This window comes from Chionomys nivalis, chromosome X, assembly GCF_950005125.1.
Source record: "Chionomys nivalis chromosome X, mChiNiv1.1, whole genome shotgun sequence".
Classification (NCBI taxonomy): domain Eukaryota; kingdom Metazoa; phylum Chordata; class Mammalia; order Rodentia; family Cricetidae; genus Chionomys; species Chionomys nivalis.
In genome coordinates this window covers 303,726-325,562 of record NC_080112.1, presented here as the reverse complement: position 1 = coordinate 325,562, position 21,837 = coordinate 303,726, and the positions used below count along the sequence as shown (strand labels likewise).

Sequence of the window (21,837 nt, the reverse complement as noted above, 5' to 3'; positions counted from 1 at the left end):
TATAGATAACTGTTACTCCTCAATTTATAAGTGTAAAAGAAAAAATACTTTTGTGTGTTTATGTTAAGATAATGGGATCAGGAAAGACAGATTAACAGGTAAAGGTGCTTTCAACCAAGCCTGATGGCCTAAATTTGATCCTCACGAATTCCACTTTCATGGTGGAAAGAACCAACTCCTGCACATTGTCCTCTGATTCACACGTGTACAGTGACATGTGTGCACATGCACAGTAAATAAACATGAATACACTTAAAAATAAAAGTAGACTAAGTTCCTTTCCATACTTTGCTTTATCCTCATTGTGCATAAATCTTATAGCATTAATATGTAAATGTTAATATGTTAATTTGTGTTATTAATTATAATTCACTAGGATACACTCAAATTCTGGAAAGATTAAATGGACTGATCTATAATGTACTGCTGCACATTACTAAAATAAGTCACCTCCCATGCAATTAAATAGCCTGGAGTAGAATTGTGAGAAAAGATCATTGTTGAAGGATTAATAACTGAATAAACATGTTATGTGTAAGAAAGTTACAGAAAATGTTCATGTTATACATTGGTTCACACACACAGTGGTGTGTGTGTGTGTGTGTGTGATTGAATTTCCATTTACTTCTTTCTTCTTTATCACTTCTTAGCTCAAACTGTGGATCTGATATCACATACAACTCCAAGCAAACTTTCACTCCTCAAATGACTGCAGTTTTATATGCTTTCTGACTTATAGCCCAAGTTTTCTACAAATTAAAGGATAATCATAGGACATATCTCTTAATGAATGCTGATTCAAAAATTATTCTATTTCTTTAGAGTTCTATCTAATTTGCAACTCGTTGCAGGATTTATTATTAGAGCATCAATGATAGTTTGTATATTGATTAAGCACTTCCCCGATTAAAAAATAATTCCTACATTAGCAGTTAGAAAATTGTTTCTGAAAATGAGCTAACATTTACTTTAGCTGCCAAATTATCAAGTGCAATATATTTTTAACGGGAAATAGTCCTAGTTATTCTATCTCTATTAATCCACATTTCAAAATGTTGCACTTTTATGAGCTACCTGACTCAGTGCAGTACCCCAAACCTCAGTGCCAAAAGCAGAAGTGAGTATCCTTACTAGATTAGTAATAATATTGCACTATGGTGGCAGGAAATACACTTTTTTTCACTGGCTATAGCTATTAAACTATGCAGAAATGACTTCTGGGAAGGCAGCCAGGTCCCTTGACTTGAAGGCCAACCCTGGGGAAGAAAAAGGTAATACAAGAAGTGAAACTATACCACCTGACCTAAAGTATTATTAAGATACTTTTAGAAAAGTAGAGCTTTTCAACTCTCTATGATGGACTACTTTCTAAAAAAAATGCAATCTGCCATAGAATTTGGTAAAATAGTAAATAATGTGCATATATGTATTAACATGAAACAAAATTTTCTAAAATGCAATCTATATACTCTACTAGTATACTAGTATACTCATCATTCATGGATATTCTGCATAAATATCATAGTTATGTCATAATAGATCAGTAGTACTTTTGAAGCTGATCTGTGGAGTACACGTAGAATAACACTGTTTTAGAGAGGGAGAAGAATGGGAATTGTCTTTTCCATTCTGATACTTTTAACAAATTTCTTGTGGCGTGTTATAAGAGAATTATTCATGTTACTGATAAGTTATAGATGTTTGTGTATCTTAGTTTAAAATTGGTAGCTATATTTGATGAAATGATAAACACTTGATATAAGGATGATATCAAAAACAGTAAACATAATTGTAAATAATATTTAATTAGTTGTAAGATCATGGGTACTATGATAGTGAAAATATTTACTCATAAGTAGATAGTGCCAAATATTTTTAATAGTTATTTAAGGATCAAAGCTTGCATTGCCTCAGTTTTTTCTATTTGAAAACTGAAATAATGCAAGAAAATATTAAGAAGAATCAGTGAGTTAGAGAAGTATAATTAACCTGGTACTCAAGCAAAGAGTTTTATAAAGAATAACAATCTATTATGTGAATGATACTAATGGATCAATTAAGAAGACAACATTTAGTAAATGGCAATAGTAACAGAAGTAGTTTATAAAATAAGATCATTAATTAGAGTAAGAAACAAGTAATAGACAGTGTCGGTTTAAGTAAAGAGAAGATGGTATAAAATAGTCAAAGATCAGGTTATGAAAACAATATAGCATCATCAATCACAATTGAGATTAAAGGCCATGAATTGGAAGATATTAAAATTAAATGAAGTACAAACCAGTTAATACAGAAATTGAATAGATTGAGCATAGGATTTACTGAAGATCATCTTTATTTCTCATGTGAATATGCTGGACCAAAAGGGTAAAAGTGCTGGTGGTATATATCTGAGAATTTATTGTAATTATGGACTGTGAACTCCAAAGTCAAGTAAGGAAAACAAGTAAAACTATGGAGACAGTGGATGACAGACAGCAAAAGGTTATTGAAGCTAGTGTATTACAGGATCCACTAGGATACAGAACATATAGGAAATGGAGCATTATAAGGACTGAAGAAAAAAGGGATTAGAAGAGATTATTTGAGAAAGATTTTGAAATTGAGGTTATGTACATAATACAGTTATTTATAAAAGGAAAGCTACCCATCCAATGTTGAAGTTTAGTTTCTGGAAATAATGGGCAGGAATAATGCTGCTTTCCTTATAAGAAAAACTATTGCTCCTGCATTAGAGGCCAAGAAATTTACTGCAACAGCTACTGCTGCCAGCACTGTGCCACCACTCTATTAAGAACTTGCCCTTGCAATTTCTGCCATTCCCCAGAGCCAAGTTCCTTTTCCATCTCCTATTACAACTAAAATGGAAGTCATATAATACTGCTTTATGTGTGTTGAAAATTTTGCATTTAAGTGTCATGTTAGGGCATCTGATTGGTACAACTTAAATCCTACACTGTAGTTTCAACACATACCAGAAGTCAGAGTTTTGATTTTAACATTAAAAAGACACAAATTATTATTTAAGAATTTCCTAAACATATATGGCTGTTATTACTACTCATGCAAGAATATTCCAAATATCTAAATTTTAAAATAATTGCCAACCCCCTATTTCCCTTGGTCCCGGGCTCATTGGGGCCACCAGGAATCCCTGCATAGGTGCTGAGAAGTCCCATCTGGATGGGTGAGTGTGTGCTATCCTGGGGCGCACTGTCCCGGTAGAGAGCACAAACGCCCCCCCCCCCAGCTCCTGCTGCAAGGCTTTCTTTCCTACACACCCGCCCCCCACCCCCACCCCCAAGCCTGCCTTGTCTGCAAGGTCCTTAGCTGTGGAACAGTTTCCTGCCCTTTCACTAAGGCTACCAACCCAGAGCAGTGAGGGCCTGACTAGAGGGCAGGCCTCAAGGTCCCCGCCAGGGAAAGCGGGCCCCCGCTGCTGGGGCTGCAGTCTCTGCTGTGATCTCCTGGACCTGCTCTGCCTGCGCCCTACTTCCCTTTGTCCCTGGCTCATTGAGGCATCCAGGAGTTCCTGTGTAGGTGCCGAGTAGTTTCATCAGGACGGGTGAGTGTGTGCTATCCTGGGGCGGACGGTCCCTGTAGAGAGCACAAACGCCCCTCCCCCAGCTCCTGCTGCAGGGCTTTCTCTCCTACACACCCGCCCCCACCCCCACCCCCAAGCCTGCCTTGTCTGCAAGGTCCTTAGCTGTGGAACAGTTTCCTGCCCTTTCACTAAGGCTACCAGCCCAGACCAGTGAGTGCCTGACTAGAGGGCAGGCCTCAAGGTCCCCACCAGGGGAAGCAGGCCCCTGCTGCTGGGGTTGCAGTCTCTGCTTGTGATCTCCTGGACCTGCTCTCCCTGCCCCCTATTTCCCTTGGTCCCGGGCTCATTGGGGCCACCAGGAATCCCTGCATAGGTGCTGAGAAGTCCCATCTGGATGGGTGAGTGTGTGCTATCCTGGGGCGCACTGTCCCGGTAGAGAGCACAAACGCCCCCCCCCCCCCCAGCTCCTGCTGCAAGGCTTTCTTTCCTACACACCCGCCCCCCACCCCCACCCCCAAGCCTGCCTTGTCTGCAAGGTCCTTAGCTGTGGAACAGTTTCCTGCCCTTTCACTAAGGCTACCAGCCCAGAGCAGTGAGTGCCTGACTAGAGGGCAGGCCTCAAGGTCCCCGCCAGGGAAAGCGGGCCCCTGCTGCTGGGGCTGCAGTCTCTGCTGTGATCTCCTGGACCTGCTCTGCCTGCGCCCTACTTCCCTTTGTCCCTGGCTCATTGTGGCATCCAGGAGTTCCTGTGTAGGTGCCGAGAAGTTTCATCGGGACGGGTGAGTGTGTACTATCCTGGGGTGGACGGTCCCGGTAGAGAGCACAAACGCCCCTACACTAAGGCTGCCCAACCAGAGCAGTGAGTGCCTGCCTAGCGGGCAGGCCTCAGCAACCCCCGAAAGGGAGTGCAGGCACCTCCAGCTTGTACTGCAGTGTCGCCTGTGTTCTACTCGACCCCGCCCGACCCCTTGCATTCGGCCTTCTTTACGCGGGTCATTGGAATACCACGCATCCATGTTTTGGTGTTGAGGAGTTCATCTGGAAGGGAACGGTTCCTGCCCCTACACTGAGGAGATACACCTAGAGAGTTAGTCACAGCAAAGACTGGTCCAAGACATCAGGCCTCTCCTGGCTCCATTTGAAGGAAAAGATGGGCAGGCGCCAATGCAAGAATTCCCCCAACAACTTGAAAGGCAACGTGACATCACCAGGATCCAGGAATACCGAAATGAGAAGTGTACACCCTAATCCAGAAGAATTAGAAGAATTCGACTCAAAAGTGAATTTTATGAAAATAATAGAGGACCTTAAACAGGAGGTGAAAAACTGCCACAACCAATTAGAGATTACAAACAAAAAGGTAGAGGAAATGAATAAATCTCTCAAAGATACCCAAGAAAACCAAGAGAAACAAGAAAAAGTAATCAAACAGGTAAGGGAAACGGTTCAAGACTTGAAGAATGAAGTGGAAGTAATAAAGAAAACACAAACCGAGGGAAGGATGGAGATGGAAAATTTGAATAAACGAACAGGAACTACAGAGACAAGTACCACCAACAGATTACAAGAGATAGAAGAAAGAATCTCAGACACTGAAGATACCATAGAGAAAATAAACACTCTCATCAAAGAAAACAGCATAACCAACAAATTCTCATCACAAAACATTCAGGAAATCTGGGACACAATAAAAAGACCAAACCTAAGAATAATAGGGATAGAAGAAGGAGAAGAAGTACAGCTCAATGGTCCAGAAAATATATTTAATAAAATTATAGAAGAAAACTTTCCCAACCTTAAGAAAGATATTCCTTTGAAGGTCCAAGAAGCATACAGAACACCAAATCGACTGGATCAAAAAAAAACATCTCCTCGTCATATAATAATCAAAACACAAAACATACAGAATAAAGAAAGAATATTAAGAGCTGCAAAGGAAAAAGGTCAAGTTACCTATAAAGGTAAACCTATCAGACTTACACCTGATTTCTCTATGGAAACCATGAAAGCCAGAAGGTCCTGGATAGATATACTGCAGAAACTACGAGACCATGGATGCAAGCCCAGACTACTATACCCAGCCAAGCTTTCATTCACTATAAATGGAGAAAACAAAATTTTCCAGGATAAAAACAAATTTAAACAATACGTAGCCACAAATCCAGCCCTTCAGAAAGTAATTGAAGGAAAATCACAAACCAAGGAGTCCAACAATGCCCACAATAACTCAGACATCTAATGACCCTTCACCAGCACAACTTGAAGAAGGGAAACACACAAACTCTACTACCAAAAGAAGGAAAGAAAGAAAGAAAGGAAAAATGACCGGAGTTAACAACCACTGGTCATTAATATCACTTAATATCAATGGACTCAACTCACCTATAAAGAGGCACAGGCTAAGAGATTGGATACGAAAACAGGATCCAACATTCTGTTGCTTACAAGAAACACACCTCAACCACAAAGACAGACATCTACTCAAAGTAAAGGGCTGGGAAAAGGTTTATCAAGCAAATGGACCTAAGAAACAAGCAGGTGTGGCCATACTAATTTCTAAGAAAGTTGACTTCAAACTAAAATCAATCAAAAGAGATGGAGATGGACATTTTTTACTCATAACAGGAACAATTCACCAGGATGAAGTCTCAATCCTGAATATCTATGCCCCTAATATAAAAGCACCCACTTATGTAAAAGAAACGTTACTAAAACTCAAGGCAGTCATCAAACCACACACACTAATAGTAGGAGATTTCAACACTCCTCTCTCACCAATGGACAGGTCAATCAGACAGAAACCTAACAGAGAAATAAGAGGATTAAGGGAGGTAATGAATCAAATGGACTTAACAGACATCTATAGAACATTCCACTCAAATAAGAAAGAATATACCTTCTTCTCTGCAGCTCATGGAACCTTCTCGAAAATAGACCACATACTCGGTAACAAAGCAAACTTACACAGTTACAAAAAAATATCGGTAACCACCTGTGTCTTATCAGATCACCATGGATTAAAGTTAGAATTCAACAACAATGCTATCCCCAGAAAGCCTATGAACTCATGGAAATTGGACAGTCAACTACTGAACCACACCTGGATCAAGGAAGAAATAAAGAAAGAAATTAAAGTCTTTCTTGAATTCAATGAAAACGAAGACTCAACATACTCAAACCTATGGGACACTATGAAAGCAGTGCTAAGAGGAAAGTTCATAGCATTAAGTGCCCACATAAAGAAAACGGAGAAAGCACACATTGGAGACCTAATAGCCCACCTTAAAGCTTTAGAAAGAAAAGAAGCAGACTCACCTAGGAGAAGTAGAAGACTGGAAATAATCAAATTGAGGGCTGAAATCAACAAAATAGAAACACAGAAAACAATCCAAAGAATCAATGAAACAAAAAGCTGGTTCTTGGAGAAAATCAATAAGATTGATAAACCCCTATCCAAACTAATCAAACGGCGGAGAGAGAATACGCAAATTAACAAAATCAGAAACGAAAAGGGAGACATAACCACAGACACAGACGAAATTCAGAGAATCATTAGATCTTACTACAAAAACCTGTATGCCACAAAATTGGAAAATGTAAAAGAAATGGACACTTTTTTAGATAAGTACCATATACCAAAGTTAAACCAGGACCAGGTGAACAATCTAAATAGACCTGTTAGTCGCGAAGAATTAGAAGTTGTTATAAAAAACCTTCCCACCAAAAAAAGCCCAGGTCCAGACGGCTTTAATGCAGAATTCTACCAGAACTTCCAAGAAGACCTAATACCTATACTCCTTAATGTATTTCACAATATTGAAACAGAGAAGTCATTGCCAAATTCCTTTTATGAAGCTGAAGTTACTCTGATACCAAAACCACACAAAGACACAACCAAGAAAGAGAACTACAGGCCAATCTCACTCATGAACATCGACGCAAAAATACTCAATAAAATACTGGCAAACCGAATCCAAGAACACATTAGAAAAATTATCCATTATGATCAAGTAGGCTTCATCCCAGAGATGCAGGGCTGGTTCAACATACGAAAATCTATCAATGTAATCCATCATATAAATAATCTGAAAGAAAAAAACCATATGATCATTTCATTAGATGCGGAAAAAGCATTTGACAAAATTCAACATCCCTTTATGATAAAGGTCTTAGAGAGATTAGGAATACAAGGGTCGTTCCTAAATATAATAAAAGCAATTTATAGCAAGCCGTCAGCTAACATCAAATTAAATGGAGAGAAACTCAAAGCTATTCCACTAAAATCAGGAACACGACAAGGTTGTCCACTCTCTCCATACCTCTTTAATATAGTGCTTGAAATTCTAGCAATAGCAATAAGACAACATAAGGGGATCAAAGGGATTCAAATCGGAAAGGAAGAAGTTAAACTTTCATTATTTGCAGACGATATGATAGTGTACATAAGCGACCCCAAAAACTCCAGCAAAGAACTCCTTCAGCTGATAAACACCTTTAGTAGCGTTGCAGGATACAAGATCAATTCCAAAAAATCAGTTGCCCTCCTATACACAAAGGATAAGGAAGCAGAGATGGAAATCAGAGAAGCATCACCCTTCACGATAGCCACAAATAGCATAAAATATCTTGGGGTAACCCTAACCAAGGAAGTAAAGGATCTATTTGACAAGAACTTTAAGTCAATGAAGAAAGAAATTGAGGAGGATACCAGAAAATGGAAGGATCTCCCTTGCTCTTGGATAGGGAGGATCAACATAGTAAAAATGGCAATTCTACCAAGGGCAATTTATAGATTCAATGCAATCCCCATTAAAATCCCATCAAAATTCTTCACAGATCTTGAGAGGACAATAATCAACTTTATATGGAGAAACAAAAAACCCAGGATAGCCAAAACAATCTTATATAATAAAGGATCGTCTGGAGGCATTACCATCCCTGACCTCAAACTCTATTACAGAGCCTCAGTATTGAAAACAGCTTGGTATTGGTATAAAAACAGAGAAGTTGATCAATGGAACCGAGTAGAAGACCCTGATTTCAACCCACAAACTTATGAACACCTAATTTTTGATAAAGGAGCTAAAAGTATTCAATGGAAAAAAGAGAGCATCTTCAACAAATGGTGCTGGCAGAACTGGTTGTCAACGTGTAGAAGAATGAAAATAGATCCATATCTATCACCATGCACAAAACTCAAGTCCAAATGGATTAAAGACCTCAATATTAGTCTGAACACACTGAACCTGATAGAAGAAAAAGTTGGAAGTACTCTACAACATATGGGTACAGGAGATCACTTCCTACGTTTATCCCCAGCAGCACAGACATTAAGGGCAACATTGAATAAATGGGACCTCCTGAAACTGAGTAGCTTCTGTAAAGCAAAGGACACTGTCACTAAGACAAAAAGGCAACCCACTGACTGGGAGAAGATCTTCACCAACCCTGCAACAGACAAAGGTCTGATCACCAAAATATATAAAGAACTCAAGAAACTAAACTTTAAAATGCTAATGAACCCAATAAAAAAATGGGGCACTGATCTGAACAGAGAATTCTCAACAGAAGAAATTCAAATGGCCAAAAGACACCTAAGGTCATGCTCAACCTCCTTAGCGATAAGGGAAATGCAAATTAAAACAACTTTGAGATACCATCTTACACCTGTCAGAATGGCTAAAATCAAGAACACCAATGATAGCCTTTGCTGGAGAGGTTGTGGAGAACGAGGCACACTCATTCATTGCTGGTGGGAATGCAAACTTGTGCAACCACTTTGGAAATCAGTGTGGCGATTTCTCAGGAAATTTGGGATCAACCTACCCCAAGATCCAGTAATACCACTATTGGGAATATACCCAAGAGATGCCACATCAAATGACAAAAGTATCTGTTCAACTATGTTCATAGCAGCATTGTTTGTAATAGCCAAAACCTGGAAACAACCTAGATGCCCTTCAATGGAGGAATGGATAAAGAAAGTGTGGAATATATACATATTAGAGTACTACTCAGCAGTAAAAAACAATGACTTCGCGAATTTTGCGTGCAAATGGATGGAAATAGAAAACACTATCCTGAGTGAGGTATCCCAGACCCAAAAAGAGGAACATGGGATGTACTCACTCATAATCGGTTTCTAGCCATAAATAAAAGACATTAAGCATATAATGTGTGATCCTATAGAAGTTAAATAAGAAAGTGAACCCAAAGAAAATCATATAGTCATCCGCATGGAGAGGGGGAAGTAGACAAGATTGCAGGGCAAAAACTGGGAACTTGCGGGTGAGGTGGCATGGGGCAAAGGGGAAATGGGATGAGAAATATGAGAAGGGGAGGATGGGAGGAGCTCGGGGGATTGGGATGGTTGGGATATAGGAAGGATGGATACGGGAGCAGCGAAGTATATATCCTATCTAATATCTAAGGGAGCCATCTTAGGGCTGGCAAGAGACTTGACTCTAGAGGGGTTCGCAGGTGTCCAGGAATATGTCCCCAGCTGGTACCTTGGGCAACTAAGGAGAGGGAACCTGAAATGACCCTATCCTATACTGATGAATTTCTTGCATATCACCTTAGAACCTTCATCTGGCGATGGATCGAGGTAGAGACAGATTCTCAATTTGGAGCAACGGTCTGAGCTCTTAAGGTCCAAATGAGGAGCAGAAGGAGGGAGAACAAGAGCAAAAAATCAGGACCACGAGGGATGCACCCACCCACTGTGACAGTGGAACTGATTTATTAGGAGCCCACCAAGGCCAGCTGGTCTGGGACTGAATAAGCATGGGTTGATTCCGGACTCTCTGAGCATGGCGGTCAATGAAGACTGATGAGAAGCCAAGGACAATGGCACTAGGTTTCAATCCTAATACATGAACTGGCTTTGTGGGAGCTTAGCCTGTTTAGAAGCTCACCTTCCTGGACGTAGATAGAAGACCTTCGTCTTCCCGCAGGGCAGAGAATTTGGACTGCTCTTCAGTATCGAGAGGGAGGGGGAATGGTGTGGGGGGAGGAGAAGAGGAGTGGGGATAGGGGGAGGGGAGTGGGGGGAGGGGGCAATATTTGGGAGGAGGGGAGGGAAATGGGAAACGGGGAGCAGGTGGAAATTTTAATTAAAAAAGAATAAAAAAATAAATAAGAGAAAAAAAAAAAAAAAAAAAAAAATAATTGCCAAAAATTTACACTTTACTAGAAGAGTGACTAACAATCCACACAACTAAAACCAAAATTACTTAGTTGAAGAATGAACATAGAGATTCTCCCAGGGGAAAGCATGAAAGGGAAGAAAGAGAGAAGTAGAGATTGTTTTAATCCCAATGATTTCCTTAATAAAAGTTGGAAAGGAAAAGGAAAATAAAAAATAAAGGGAAGTGGGTAAAGGTTATCCTCTGACACGACATATGCGTCATGGCATATAGACATGAGCAAAAAAAAATTTAAAAAAGCTAAAGAAGGAAAGAGGAACTGGGAAAAGAAAAGATAAGGAGTTGAAGAAGTAATAGAATAACAGACCATAGTTTCTTTAAATTGATGAATGACTTAAATCCTTAAAGGCCCACTAAGTCTCAAGTGGGAATAACTGTGAGACTGCTAATTTATCTCTAAGCCAATAAACTCAAACAGGTTAGAGACATATTGAAAATATAAACATACAAAATATGTGAATACTAAACAATAATATGAGGAGATATGCCACAAAGCCTAGATGCCATAATCCCATGAAGGTAAGTTTTATATACATGTATTGAAATATTATCTTGTATCCTGTGAGTATGTACAACTTTTGTATCTATGTATTTTTATTTGATTAAAATGACATATATAGTGTGCATTGTTTTAAATTAAGTTTAAAAGCCAATTATAGACTGATAAAACTTATGTTTATATCAGTGGTTTAATTATATAATAATGATTATATTTAAATGTGTATATTAAGATTTTACAGACTGATAGTAAAAAGGAATTCAATATAAAGATGAACAAAGAACATGAAAATACAGTTTTTAATACTGGTCATAGAAAGATCAAATATCTTTTAAAATGTTTGTTCTGATTTTTAAAACACAATGGTATCAATTTTTGACTTTTCAAATGGAACAAAGTCCAGAAATTTGATAATACACTTAGTTGTTAAAGTATTTTAAAAATGAGCATTCTACTAAACTTCTTATTGATACCATAAATTGGTGGAAACTGGAGAGCAATTTGACAACATTCACCAAAATAAAAATATGTATTCTTTGCCCATCATTTTTAGTCTGGAAGTTTAGCTTATAGATATTTTAGTATAAAGCTCAATATGTATATATATGATATTTATTGTATTTCTATTTATAATATCAAAATCTGAAAATTTGCTAAATGATTTTCAGAGACTGACTGGCATTTTGATAAAAGAGTTATTTATGCCAGGAGTCTTTTTACATGAAGACTAGTGAGTTCCCCCAATATATTACTTTAAAACATATAGTAAAAAATACTCATTTAGTGTACACAATTCAATAGTTTGGGTTATATTCACACAGTTGTGCACTCATAACTACCTAATATCAACAGTTTCATCAACCAAGTAAGAAACATATATTCATTATCAATCACTCCAAACTCTTCCTTTAGCCTCCCAAACCTATATTCTACTTTCTGTCTTTATATATCTGCCTACTCTGGACATTTCATATAAACAGGATGATACAGTCCATGACCTTTTGTGTGTGGCTTTTTTAACTTCAAGGATAATTTATGTATCAATTTTAATTATTTTATGATTGAAAAATATTCCATCCTATTTTCTTAGTGTTAGAGTTAGGGTTAGTTGGTTATTTTCATCTTTTAGCTAATTCTAAATAACCAAGATATTAAATATTAATGCTAAAAATATTTTATTTTTAATTTTTTTTGGTTTTTATGAGAAAGGGCTTCTTTGTGTAACAGTCCTAACTGTCTTGGAATTAGCTCTTATAGACCAGGCTGGGCTCAAACTCATAGAGATCTGCCTGCCTCTGCCTCCCAAAAGCTGGGATTGAAGGTGTGTACCACCACTGCCCAGCCTATGCATATATTTTATATAGACATATATTTTCAATATTTTTCAAATGTCTATATGCTGCTAGAATTCTTAAATCATATTATAACTTTATATTTAACATTTTGGATAACTTTCAAACTGCTTCCAAAGTGACTGCATCATTTTACAATCTCATCAGTAATATAAAATTTTTCTAATTTCTCCACTTCCCCACTAACACTGTTGCTATCAATTGTTTTGATATTAGCCATTCTAATGGTTGCAAAGTTGTATGTAACTATGCTTTTTGTTTGCATCTTACTAATTACTGTTGATATTGAGTGTTTTGCATACCCACATTGGTTGTTAATATGTCTTACTTGGGAAAGTTCTGTTCAATTCCTTTGTCTATTTTTCTTTTTAATTGATTTTTATTGAGCTCTGTATTTTTCTCTGCTCCCCTCCCTGTCTCTTCCCTCCCCCTTTCCCCCTCCCCCAAGGTCCCCATGCTTCCAATTTACTCAGGATCTTGTCTTTTTCTACTTCCCATGTAGATTAAATCTATGTATGTCTCTGTTAGTGTCTGCATTGTTGTCTAAGTTCTCTGAGGTTGTGGTTTGTAGGCTGACTTTCTTTGCTTTATGTTTAAAAACCGCCTATGAGTGTGTACATGTGATAAATATCTTTCTGTGTCTGGGTTACCTTACTCAAAATAATGTTTTCTAGTTTCATCCATTTTCCTGCAAAATTCAGGCTGTTGTTATTTTTTTCTGCCGTGTAATATTCCCTTGTGTAAATGTACCACATTTTTTAAAATTTCATTCTTCAATCGAGGGGCAATTAGGTTGTTTCCAGGTTCTGGCTATGACAAACAATGCTGCTTTGAACATAGTTGAGCATATGTCCTTGTGGCATGATTGAGCATCCTTTGGATATATACCCAAAAGTGGTATTACTGGGTCTTGAGGAAGGTTGTTTCCTTATTTTCTGAGAAATCGCCACACTGACATCCAAAGGGGCTGTACCAGCTTGCATTCCCACCAGCAATGCAGAAGTGTTCCCTTTACCCCACAACCTCTCCAGCATAAATTGTCATCCGTGTTTTTGATCTTGGCCAATCTTACAGGTGTAAGATGGAATCTCAGAGTTGTTTTGATTTGCATGTCTCTGATGACTAAGGATGTTGAACATTTTCTTAAGTGTCTTTCAGCCATTTTAGATTCCTCTGTTGAGAGTTCTCTATTTAGGTCTGTACTCCATTTTTTAATTGGATTATGTGTTCTTTTGATGACTAATTTCTTGAGTTCTTTGTATATTTTGGAGATCAGACCTCGGTCCTTTTTTCATCTTACTTCCCTTTTATTTTTGAGTTAAAAGAGTTCTTTATCATAGATATGAGTTAAATTTACAAATATCATTGGCAAAAATTTTCTTTCATTTTTATGTGTACTTTACTGGTGATATTTTGTCAGAAAAATTGCTTCTAAGGATTTTTAAGGATTTCAATTTGTCTATCTTTTCTTTTGTCACTTGTACTTTGTTGCTGTATATAAGGAGGTTTGCACAATCCAAAGTCACAAATATTTACTCCTGTGCCTTCTTAGCTTATGTATTTAAGGGTTACACAATCCAAGGTCACAAATATTTGCTTCTTTTGCTTCTTAGCTATGATCTAGTTCTAGTTAATTTTTTTCTATATGGTTTGAAGTTAGGGTCAAACTTCATTCTTTGCCATTAGACTATTCCATTTTATAACACTGGTTGTTGGAAAAACTATTCTTTTTTCACTAAATGGTGCTTGTACCATTGTAGACAATTAACTGATTATAAATTCAATGTTTTCTTTCTAGATTCTTATTTTTATTCTGCCTCTCTCAGACTATTGGATAGCAATAGTAGAAAAAACAAACTATTTTATTTCATGTTGATTTATTGTATGGTTATAACTATTTCATACTTCTCACCTATAATGTATACAGAATTTGCAATATCTGTAAAAAATGCTATTTGACCTAATTTGTATTTTCTATATCTTTGTTGGCTTCAAGTGATTCATCCTAAAATAAGAATGGCCTTAGCACTTTCCTTAATAGATTCATAACTATATCTATGTAATAGTTCCTTGAATATTATAAATAATCAACAAATGCAAAGATGTCATTAGTGTTATGTATGAACCAAATGTCACACAAGAAGACAAACATAAATGTCTTTAGCCTGAGAAGATTTTATAAATAATTGCACAAAACTTATTTTCAATCTTGAGCACATGTCCTTTCTTTACTTGTTAGAAGAGTATTCCTGAGGGAGTCTTTTTATTAAATTTATTTTTTAAACATTCTTTTTTCATTTACATACCAATCCCAGTTCCCACTCCCTCCTTCCTTCCACTCCCTCTATCTTCCCCAGGCCTCTATCCACTCCTCAGAAAGTATAAGGCTTCCCAAGGGAAGTCAACAAAGTCTGACACATCACTTTGAAGTAGGACCAAGGCCACCCCCCCTAAATCTAGGCTGATCAAGGTATCCCTCCAAAAAGAATGGACTCCTAATGCCAGTTCAAGCACTAGGAATAAATCTAAGGGATTCTTTTTAAGTTAAGAGCATCAAGAGGAAAATGGAATCAGAGGATAGGGAAAAAAGAAATGAGAGAAGAAAGAAAATAAAACCAACCAGAAAGTAAAGAAACAAATATGGCAAGGGAAAGGAAACCTGATGTGGTTGTGGGGAAGAAGTTTAACATGAATAATGTCCATGACTAGTAGGAGGGGGTGGGGGAGACCTTGAAACACAAAGCTAAAACTTAATTGAATTTGTCAAAATGATTTGAAATGAAAGTAATGGTTAAATTTAGTTCTGGGTAGGATGTGAGTTCTAAAAACAAACTTCTTCCAGAGTCAAAAGCAATTTTCAATGCTGTTGTCACCTACACTAGGCTGACCTGCTTCTAAATGAGAGTACAATATGGATGTATCAGATATCTGATATTTGTAGGAATTTGCCCCACTGTTTTCTTATTCCCAAATTATAAAACTTCCAATTAATGTAGATAAAAAGAAGTAAGATAATTTGAACAACGTGAGATAAATATTGGTACATATGTGGAGGAGGAAAGTGTCCTGCTAAGTTGAAACCAGAATCTCAATACCATGCAGTCAGATGTTTAATGTAGTATTAACTCCTTTCTTGATATACTTCTGAGACATGAAAGTAGACAAAAAGACTCAGTAGTAATATAATACATTATATAAAAGGAAATATTTGAAGCATGTTGAAGTATCCTAGAGATAATTCCTATGAAGATGTCATCTCTATGGGACATAAGGAGTTTATATAGGACACACCCCCAGGTCCAAGACAGGATATATAAGTAAAAGGGAGATAATTCATTATTTGGGATATCAAAGCAAAACTGCACATGAAGAAATTAGAAATCAGGAGGTATTTCTTCCTTTCCATTAAGAGCAAATTTAATCTGTTGCCCTTTGAAAAGACATGAGAATTATGCTTTATTTAGATACACATATGCACACACACACACACACACTGTTGGGAAAATATAGGAGAAAACACCAATATAAGTATTTAAGGACTAAAATAGAGCCAAAATTACAATCAATTCTATATTCTTACTTAATTTTTTTTTTGTTTTGGAGATTTTAATTACACTATTTCTCCCTTCCCTTTCTTTCCTCTAAACCCTTTAATATACCTTCCTTGCCCTTTTGCAAGTTCATGACCTGTTTTTCATTATTTATTTTATACATATGAGTGTATTATTAACCTTCTCAGTCTGTATAATGTTGTTTTAAACTCTCTTTTAAAAAAATGCATCTATTAGCCATTGTTAACACGTGAAGTGAAATCTATACAGTTTTTTTTTTTTGGGTTTTTTTTTTTTTTTTTTTTTTGGTTTTTCGAGACAGGGTTTCTCTGTAGCTTTGGAGCCTGTCCCGGAACTAGCTCTGTAGACCAGGCTGGCCTTGAACTCCAAGAGATCCGCCTGCCTCTGCCTCCCGAGTGCTGGGATTAAAGGCTTGCGCCACCACCGCCCGGCTAAATCTATACAGTTTTAATCAGAGAAGTTTACAAAATCCCAGAATGCATATAGAATACATGGATGTGCATATTGGCTAAACTCAGCACCTTGAAAGAGCTTTGATATGGTTGCAGAAAATTTTAATAATTATTCCTAAAACAATCTATTGAAATTTTACCTAAAACTTTTACAAAACCATCCATACTCTTTTATAATTTTGCTTGTTTTTTAACCACAGTTTTCTGTAACTTAGAAATGTACAACCACTTTGATAGATACAAGAAGTCAAAGTAACAGGAATATTACTTTTATGCAGTTATCAGTTAAATAGCACTACTCTGAAATTATTTTTACAACAAAATATTTACACAATAACTTGATTCATGTCTACTCTTACTACTCTAGCATCTAGACTCCTTCAATAGCTTCCTAATTTTTTCCAACTTCCAATCCAATCCTGTATCTTGAATATATACTCCACAGAGCATCTAAAGAGAGCATTACAAAATTATATTTATATACTTATATTATATATATTATAGTTCAAATTTTATTAGTGCTCTGTGCAAAAACATTTAACATTTTCTCAGACCATTTTGAGTAAAATACAAAATCTTTAACATCACTTTCAGAACTCCAAATTATGAGCCTTTGCTGCATCTCATATGCTACCAGTCTTTCTCCAGTATTCCACTATAAGAATAGAAAGTTAATCTTTTCACACTTCTGGCCTCAGGAATGTGCATTACCGAGGTCTATCTATGGTTTATAATATACCACTGGGTTACACTTCCAAGTCCTTGCTGTCTCAGGGTTTTTATTTTACTTGAGTCAAATTTCATCCAAATGAGAGAAGCCTTTCGTTACTACCATATACAAAATAACAATTCCCCTCAGCTCCTATATTGTTTGACAGAAAAAGGAAGGGCATGGAGAGATGGCTCAACCATTAAAGGTTAGGCTGACAACCAAAATGTCAAGAGAAAGAAAAACAATGAGTGGAGATATCTGATATAAAGTTAGATATGTAGATCTAGAGTTCAGTTAGGAAGTCTGAGCCAAGTCTGGAAGTTTCCACTGTTCCAGGTAAAGTGGCTAGTGTTTGTAGTTGTCTAGAAGTGTTAGAAAGCAAGAATCTCATGAAACTTTTTTTTCTCATGAAACTTTTTGATGAACCATAAGTTGCTAAGTCTGCATACTTCTTTTTATTTATTTTTTTTTACTTGTCACTCACTTATCTTTGTCTATACTGTCCTGACCATAATTATGGCCACAATTGTATCTCATTCCGGTTTATTGACATATTATATTACAGTTTATATTTTATATGTCCATTATTGTATGCTATGAATAATGAGGATAAGACCATTAATCCACTCATTCAATCAGTTTGTATTGGTGCTTTATAGCATAGTATATTGGGCTACATTCATCACTGCATCTCTCACATCAAGCATATTATCTGATGTTAAGTATATGGTTTATATACATTTGTTTTATTGAATTACATTGAAACACACTATATCACAGAGGCAAAATTTTTCTCTAGAAGTCACCACAATGCATATCTCACTTAAATTCTTAGAACACACTGAGCTTATTTAGAGCCAACATTATATCTTAGTCTAATACAACATTTAAAATAATCATTATCAGAAAGTGTACCCTTAAAACTAATCTAATTCTCTATTATAAACAATTTTATCTTGTGTGGAGATTAGAAGATGGCTCAAGATTTTCTGGAACTGGAGTTACTGAGTTGAGGGCTGCCGTGCAAATACTGGGAATTTAACTGTGTCTTCTGGAAAAAGAACTTTTAACCACTGAGCCATTTCTCTAGCTCCCCAAAATTTATATTAAATGTTAGTTATCATTACTCTTAACAGTGAATTAGATATATTTCTTTCTGCTTCTCTCCAAAACACTTGATATACTTTAATATATTTATCTATTTTATATATTTTACTAGATTATGATATCCATGGAATAATATATTTATCTGTTGTTTCTATGTTAATTAATAACATATAATTATGCAATAATATTGTATTTTTGTTACTATACAATTTAGATTGACAAAAAGTCACATACCTGTAATAACAACTTGGGAAGCTGGGCTACACAGCAAAGGCCAGATCAGACAGAGCTACAAAGCATGATCCTGTCTCAAAAATTAAAAATAAATGCATATCATTAATTAATTTACTATTATACTTTGGTTTCATTCTAACCCCCAAACCTAATATAAATTTGATTCTCAATATGTTTGCTGATTGTTTACTTAATCAAGGATCTCATATTTTACTAAAGAAAATAACCGAATATTTAATTATCTTAAGGTATGATAAAGAGAAAAATTAAACTATGCTTGCTAGTTAGATATATTTACTTCTTTTCTATAATTAATATTTATAGAAGACTTCTTTTATATGAGTAATATATTCTGCATGTGTTGTTGTCACTGTATTAATGTGCTTGCCTGCTCCACATGCCAATGACTATCTCGAGAGTTTGCTGCAATTTTAAGTTGACTCTTCACAGTGTCTGAAGTAGTCTCTCAGAAAATAAGAATCATAGTAATATCTACCATTTATTGAGTGCTTAGTTTACTTACTATTCACGTTATTTCAAATTACTCAGTTTTTTAACAAATAAATTAATGTCTGTTTCACAAGTGGACACCGTAAGAGTCAGAAGTCTTAGGTAACTAAGCCAAACATCACACAGCTACTAATTAATGGAACTGGCTGTAAACCTAGATCTGACTCTAAAGCCTTCTCTAGATTGGCTTAGTTGCAGAGATGTTTTCTGTGACCCTTGGCATTCACTAGGATCAAGCTACGGGAAACTCCTTAGTTGTCATAGTCTTATCCAGGCTTCAGGTGCTTAAGTTCTTTCTTCAGCAGTGTAATTCCAGGTAAAATTGTAACAAGAGCAAAGCTTGTGACTATCCTTTGCTTTAAAATGTAACAAAGGTAAGACTTGTGACTATCTTTCCCTCTAAAGTACACAACATACTTTGCTTTAGAATGTCAATCCTTGCAAATTCCACTGGAATTTGGCTCCAACAAACACTTTAAACCTCCTATTCATCTCTTTTTCCACTAATTCCTTCCTTTTATTTCACAATTCACTAGCTTTCCTGTGTTGATGAAATCTTATAACCAAACCATGTCATGATTTGTTCCTCTCAACCTATTGATGCTTAGGATTTTTCAATTATTCACCTATAGTCCCATGTGTAAATTAAGTCATATTTTAAATCATTTTTTCAAATTTTTGTCTTTATTTATATTTTCTCTGCAATTCTATAACATCGTGCTGCTCTGAATACTTTCCAACATATGATAAGTTGTTATTTGGTTTCTCCACTAGTTCTTTATCTTTTTGGTCTCTAACTTTCTACATGATACACAATCCTCTCCATTACTTTCCTGTACTTCCAAAGTTTCATCCATTTTCAAAAATTCAGTGATCTCTTCTATGTTAGTAGCTCCTAAATTTCTATTCTGTTTTTTCACTCAAATTTTAGTCCCACATCAATAAGTTTATTCTAAATGTTCTCACTTGAAAACATCTCATGATCACCTCAAGTTCTATACTTCCTCACAAATAACTCAAAAAAAAAATCTTACCATCCTTTCTGTTTGTTGTACAGCATAAAGAATGTTGGCCCAAGCATCAGGAGTCCTGGGTTCTTTTCATTTCACTTATTTCAATAATACAGTGTAATTATAATAATCACAATAAAAAAAAGTACCTTAGGCACACATAGTTGGATATTCAGTGAGATAATTTTAGTTGTAAAGATAAGACATACATAAACTATTACAGTACAAATTGGAAGTGATAAATACCTGCCTGGGAAATATAAGTCTCAGTAGAATGCTTCTCTAGAAGGTATGGAACCCTTGATTCACAGCATACATATGGTGTGATGACATATGCCTGTAATTCCAGCACTGAAATAATGGAGACAGCAGGATTGGGAGTTTAAAATCATCCTTGGTTATAGAGGTATTCAAGACCAGCCTAGACACATAAAAATAAAACAAATCTTTTTAAAAATTGATAAATTCTACAAAACCACAACTCTCCTGTTTTTAAAGTTTGGAAGTACAAACAAGATGTTGAAAACGTTATACAGAATATCATACTTGAAATAATCTTTAAGGCAGAATAATATTACATAGATGACTGTAAAAAAGAAACTAGGATAAGCAGATAGGTTGGAATTTTGAATACAATTTTATAATGAAGGCTTGATAATTTGGTTTCTAAAGTTTTTTTCTAGCACCAATATTGTTTTAAACTCATGCTCACCTTCCTACGTCTTCATATGACAATGTATCGTTATTATTATTTTTTTTTTGTTTTTCGTATCATTATTATTAAACCAGCCTAACTTCCCATTTTCACTGTCAATTCCCTAAACCAGCCCTTTTTGTTTTCTTTTTTAAAATTTCTCCAAGATGCTTTAAATTTCTAAATTAGCTGACCTAATTCAAATATTCCTAACCAATTTATCATGTCCTGTATGTATTTCTTTTTAAATTTTAATTTCACATCTATCTATTTTGTGTGTGTGTGTGTTGGGGGTAAAGTACAATTTGCAAGAACTAGTTCTCTCCTATCATGTGGGTTATGAGGTTTGAACTCAGGTCCTCAGGCTTGACAGCAAGCACTTTTACCTGCTGAACAATCTCACTATCCCTCCCTCCAATATATCTTTATTAATATGGTTTAATTTTATACTTTATTACTTTGTTCAAAAACTTATTTCTGATTCTTAAAACATTGTCTAAATTATTCTGCCTGTCATTCAAGTTATTCTCCGACATTACACATTTTTGTTCCTATTTTCAATATATATCTCTTACATAAGACAGTTTGAATGTATCATTCTTCTCAGAACTCCATGTGCTAGTCAGTTTCTTACAACTGAACTTTGAAAATGTGCCCTTCATGTAAATTAGGTAGGTATGTTTATTCAGTTTTTTCTTGACCAGATACTAATATCTCTTTAAGTCTTTCACTGCTTTTGCAACCTATCTTTTTTAATTTGTATAATATTTAAACATATGCTTTCACCTTTAAGATATCTTTGAGTTAACTTTCATAAGAGAAGTGAACTGAACAATCAGTTACTATAAAGTGTTTAAAGATGTGATTAATTTATTGTAAAATCACAATCGAGAGATTTTTAGAGTAGTAAGGGAAATATTTTGAGGGCAGAGTAGTTTTATGG

The 21,837-nt window shown here is 35.9% G+C and overlaps 1 protein-coding gene across 3 annotated transcripts in view; it reads right to left on the bottom strand.

The window, feature by feature from the left end:
- The window catches only part of Tmlhe (trimethyllysine hydroxylase, epsilon), a 206,093-nt gene that overhangs the window by 180,109 nt on the left and 4,147 nt on the right, over positions 1 to 21,837 (bottom strand). For all 3 annotated transcript variants that reach the window (XM_057760307.1, XM_057760308.1, XM_057760309.1), the window contains exons 2-3: positions 20,447 to 20,551; positions 18,681 to 18,750 (exon numbers count right to left, since the gene is read on the bottom strand). The gene's annotated coding sequence lies outside the window, so the exon portion shown is untranslated. The remainder of the gene's footprint in view (positions 1 to 18,680; positions 18,751 to 20,446; positions 20,552 to 21,837) is intronic.